We start from the raw sequence: 6,000 nt of genomic DNA on the forward strand, positions 1-6,000 counted from the left end.
TGTGAACATTGCCTTTATTTCTGAAAAGGCAGCGTTCAGATTGAAAAGCCTGAAGGGACAGGCTATAGACACCAGAACCACTGCTTTATGCTTTAGTGTCCCTTTAATGGCTTTGAATCAACCTCTTTGTTAGTAACACTCCAAGTCAATTTCTTTTGAGGTCAAAAAGATCAGAAATAAGGTCAAAATGATCAGCTACTCTGGCTTTAAATTTTTAATTTACTTGGATTTTTTACTTTAGTAAAAAACCCTAAAAGTGTTGATGTATTTGGCAATGCTGACGTTGCATGAATCTTTGCATACTTAACAGCAGGAATCACTTGGCTTTGTTTTTAATGGTATGCGTACATATGACAGGTTGTGGCATATATAAGGGCAGGGAAGCTGGCACAGAGCCTTACATAATCCGTTTGGGTGCCTCTACCAGGTCTTTGCCAAACAGTTTGGAAGTGGTTTTACTAAAACTGGGCCTTTCCTCCTTTATCACATTGCTAATTCAGAATTTTCACTTACACATTATAATCAATGTCAACATCTTGCACTGCAGCGCTAGTCTGCCATTTGCTTCACACATTGTTGTTTAATTTAGTGTCAAAAATACATTTACAAACTCGTATAACACTAAAAACAAAATTAGACTGTAGTGAAGTGAAAACAGAACAGCAATATGCAGTCCAAAATAGTGCTTTTGGCTAAATATCCAGCTCACAGATTAGCCTGAATTTTAAAGTTTGGGTTTTAATTCACTGCAATTTACTGTGTAGTAAATACATTATGAAGGCGAGTAATTGACTCGACATATGCAATGTTTACCTCTACCTGCAGAATAATTTATAATCTCTTGACTTGCGCAGCAATCAACAGCTTTCTAATAAAGGCCTTGAATTAATATTGTTTGATAAGCTTTCTAAACGATTTAATATGTTTGGATAAACATAAAAAATAATTTATAAGCTTCTTTTGTTATGTTTTTTACAATTTCGAATGGAATGTTGAAAAAATCATTTGAAAAAATATTAAAATATTAAATCATTTGGATAGCATATGTAACAATATTAAATTGAAGGTCTAAGTAATAGAAACAGAAATAAATAAAAGATGTATTGGATTGTTCGAATGTAACACACAAGGCTAATTCACTCTATACACAGTATTCTAGTGGCTATATGTGTGCATAGTGTTCTTCAAATTTCTCTGTGTTCTTGCTGCTCTGAAATCTGTAGGCTTAGAAAACATTGTGAGCAAAAATCCAGGGATAAAATTAGTAGCAGAGTATATTGTTTTTACAGTGTAAAAATTCCATTACACATGGAAAACAAAATTTGATTTCAAAGGCAAATCCTTACATTTCATCACTATAACCACATAAATGTATACAATATTTAAAATAAACAGTGTACATATTTCAAACAGGCTTAGCTAAGAATTTTGGCTGAAAGTCAGTTTTGTAGGCCTTACTGATCTTTACAGTTTTTGCATCTCGTAGAAGGGTGAATTGTTTTTTTTTTTTTTTTTAATTCTTTATTTTTGTAGTGCATAAGTTTATAACATTTGCTTGGAGGTACCCCAAAGGCAATCCTCTAGCGCGTTTCAGACAGTTAGGCATAGAGGTACATGGTAATCCTAGCACATTTTTTATATAAGGTTAAATCAAATAGTAAGCAGTATATATTGTAGTAGCTTAATCACTTCCAAAACGCAACGGCAACAGTGCACATTTTTATGTTGAAGTTAAAAGTTAAAAGTTAACATTTAGTTATGATTTAGTTCACCGCAGTGGTGTCTTCTGTGCAAAGGATAGCAAACAAATATTCCATTAATACATCACCTTTCCTTTTGTTCCTATTCTGAGTAACGTATCTTGAGTTAAATAACTACCTCATACATGCATACCTTGTAAAAATAAAAAGTGTAAAGTAAACGCAATGTGAAATCAAGGGTTAATAGTCCTTTTGTTTTTCTTTGTCTAGTGGTAACTATGGAGTAGCCGTAGAATAACGTATGTACATGCTGATGAACTTATTAGTCACAATGTCAGTGCCCATTCGCAGATATGCAGATTTATTTTTCTCTTTACTTTCTCCATCCTGAAAATCTTTCTCTCTCTATGTACTATCTTGCAGTGATTTAGCTTACATTTTTTATCTACATGAGTGTCCATTAAATGCTTTTGACACATAGGCGATATCGCCTTTATAGATATAGACATAAGTTAAACTAAGTTTGTCATGTATCAGGCTAGGTCTAAGCAGGTTACACATGTGCATATAAGTTATTGTGGTCTGGAGCTGCAGTGTATTAGTATTGGTGCCTGCTAAGTGACTAACAGTGCGAGGACATTAACTAAGCATTGCTAAGCATAGTGAAGACGTGTTTGAGTAGTGTCTAAACATTCTGCTCTTGAGTCGGTTACAGACTGGCCTCTAGGCCGTCCAGCCGCAGTGGCTGCATGTTATTTGCCAGGTGAGGTCCCAGGAAGGGCAAAACAGACATATTTTAACTTGTTAGGATTAACATAGAGGGTTCCTTATCACCAGCCTGCGTCACTAGTGTTATGCTGCTATGTGGTGTTCAAGGAAAATAGAACAAATTTAAGGCACCGGGAAGAAGGAATGGCGCTATGTGGCCTTAGCTTGTGGAGCGTTGCCTTTTATACCCCAGTGTGTGGGGGGGCCAAGTCAGGGTGAGCTCATGTGGCTATCCGATGCCCATCTATGGCTGAACCTAGTTGTTAGATCTATATACACTTTTGTAATGCTTTTATGTCCTATAGAGGACTGTGCTTTCCTTTGGTAGATTAAACAGGCTTATATATGCGTTTCTGTAGTGGTAGCTGGACTTATGTGTAGTAGCAGACTTCAACAATATATTGAGAGATGCATGCTAGGATGCTTGGTGTATGATCCATATAAAGGGAAGACAGGGACCATGTCTGCAGGGGTTAGATAATGCAGCGATCGTGTCTGGTGTGACCTTTAAATCTAATTTCGTTGCGGGCATATTGTGCCTATGCGTGTGGGGTATAGGGAGAGGGGCTAGCCGAGCACCCCGACAAGTGAGTGTTGAGAGGGATGTTGGTAACAACGCTATCTGTAGGTTTAAACAGCAAAAACTAAAATACAAGAGCTGTATATTTACGGCATATCAGCAATATTCAGGTGAGAGGGTGAGTGAGTTTCTATAAGTCCAACTGGGTCTCGGGGGATGCAAGTTTGGTCTGTACCGGGTGTTGTCGTCGGGCAGGGGGGGTAGGATATGCTTTTCATCTCCTTGCGGTGCCTCGTAAATGGGCATGTTCTTTTCTGGGGGGGGGAGATGTGGTTGTCCGTGTAGAAGTTTACCGCCCGTGCCCTCAGGTCTTTGGTGTCCATTGGTGCTGTTTGAGCTGTTTTGACATACAGTCCGGTAGGAGCTTGGGCAGTAGGGTTGTGTCCGTGGGTTTGCGCTGTGTCTTTACCGGCGTCCGGCGGTGAGTCTGAGTCTCTAGTGGGTGCGCGGTGCGTTGCTCCTAAGTTGTGATCGCTGCATAGGAGTCTGGTGTGGCGCCCTGGGGGATGAACGGGGTGATCCGTCCCGGATTCCAGGTGTGTGCACGAGTTGGTGAGTTATTGTTGGCTGACCCCTCTTTGGAGAGAGAATCTTGTGGCAGCCCCAGGGTCTGCAGAATGGCCGGGGCTTCCTGGATGTCCTGGATGGTATATGTAGTTGTCCCCTGTAGCACCGCCAGTGTTCTGGCGGATCTCCAGCGGTAAACTATCTTGTGATGTTGGAGCACTGAGGTTAGTGGTCTAAGCGACCTGCGCCAGGCTAGCGTGCCCCTGGACAGATCCGCATAGAACGACAGTTCCATGTCCTCGAAGTGGAAGGGGGTTCTGCCCCGTAGGGCGGTGAGGATCGCTGCCTTGTCTCGTGTGTTGCGAAGGGTGATGATGACATCCCTTGTGGCTGTGGTCGGTGCGCCTGCCGGTTTAGGTATACTAAAGACTTCTTCTGGGATAATTGGTGTAGGCTGCTTGTGTGGTATCGCCAGCAATAGGCGCCCCATAACTTTTGGCAGTTCGGCCTTCGGAACGTGGTCCGGGACTCCCCTTATCTTAATGTTAGTTCTCCGCCTGGCATCTTCTTGATCCGCGAGGCAACGCTCATAGTGCTGGGTTTGCTTTTGCAGGTCCTGCATGGACTGTTGCAGTGTGGCAATCTCCCGGGCTTGAGATTGGGAGGCTCCCTCCATTTTGACGATGCGGCCTGTCAGGCCTCGTAAGTCTGCGCGGAGCGCTGTCACATCCTCGTGGATGTTTCTTTGCAGGTCCGCTAATAATGCTTTTAAGACCGCTGTGGTAATTGGCTCTGAGTCTGCCTCTGTGCCTCGTCGTTTAGCCTTCGGTGGCGGGTTCGGAGCCCGTAGGTGGTCTTCCTCCGCGTCGTCCGACAGTTCCACCGAGAAATCTGAGCACCCGCCATTCAATGCTGCCATATTGGTTTCATTGGCGCCTTGTGCTTGTCTCCACATTTCCCCGATTGTGAGCCCCGAGGTGGGCTTGTTGGGTATCATTTTTTTCCCCTTGCGCCCCATTCGGTTCAGAGGTATTTTATAGCCGTTTAGGGGTAGATGGGGGGGTTGTTTTTAGCGTTTTTCCCCGTGTAAAGGTCGGAGCTTCCTGAATTGTTTTTTTTAATCTGGTGGGCATCATTCTTACATCAGGATTTGTCTTTGTGTAAACTGACGATAAACAGCAGACACTCTACTTGTAAATTATTCCAACAACACCAGGAGTGGCAATGCATACATAATAGAATCATCTACATGATCACATTGTGCAGAGAAGGATTAGATCCCGCAGGGCGGGTTACCAGTTTGGGACCCCCCTTCATTCTTTACAAAGGGATGTTTAATGGGGTCAAGCAAGTTCATGGTTCCGGGGCTCATGTCTATTCTCTGGGCCCTAGGCAGCCATACAATGCTACCTTAGGTTTAATCCTGATTTGTCATTGTGACCATCCCGGAGATCTATTGTTGGTGAATGGAAAGAGAAAAAATCAGCGCTAGATTGCCACACAAGAAAATAATAGTAAGGCTGCAATCCTTAAAGGGGAGTCCCCTATAATCCCCTAATGATAAGAAATGATGCAAAATAGAACAAAAAAAGGTTGCGCCTAAAATATACAGTAAAACATATAAGAGTGTATATAATAAATAATATAAAATAATACAATTTAATATAGAATATTAAATGAAATATAAATGGATAATTGGCAATAGTCCAGAGCACTTATCATAAGTCCATAATGGTAGATGCCGTGTATAAGAACAGGGATCCTGAGGCGTAAAATGGGGTGTGTCTTCACAAATGGGTACTTGCAATCCAGTGAGGTAATATGTGAAGAAAAAAAAAACAAGAGGAACTCCAATGGCACAGTATATAGATGAATAAAATGTTAAATAAAATAAAATAAAAGTAGTCTTACTCACACTTTTCAGAGCTAGAACCTAGCTCTGATATAACGCACGTGAAGTGGAATAATCCCCACTCAAGGATATGCGGCGTAATATTGATTGGCGAGTATCTGGCTCAGATTCAACGTCCAAGTTGGTATTATTCGACCCAGGGAGATAAAATAAAGTATATAGTGCTCTCTGTATAGTAATTAAAAGGTATAAAAAGAGAATAAATATACTACTCACAGTATATAGAGCAGGCTTGTACTGCTCAATGTAGGCGCTTGGGTGGTATCATCCCCACCTAAGGATTCTTTAGGCTTCTCGTCAGGTAGATAGTATATGTATAGTCCAGGGAAAAAGAAATCAAAATGGCTATAAAATGTTTTATGCCAAAGTATTTTCTTTATTGTAAAATAATCAAATTAATATCTAAACGCGTTTCGCCGCAAGGGCTTCTTCAAGTAGATAATAGTAAAAGAGGGACACACCTGACATACAATGGTTTATATAAGATACAGTAATGTTTGTAATTTTGAAAATCCCGCCAAAATGACGTCATC

This window comes from Pelobates fuscus, chromosome 5 (genome assembly GCF_036172605.1).
Source record: "Pelobates fuscus isolate aPelFus1 chromosome 5, aPelFus1.pri, whole genome shotgun sequence".
In the NCBI taxonomy this organism is placed as follows: Eukaryota; Metazoa; Chordata; class Amphibia; order Anura; family Pelobatidae; genus Pelobates; species Pelobates fuscus.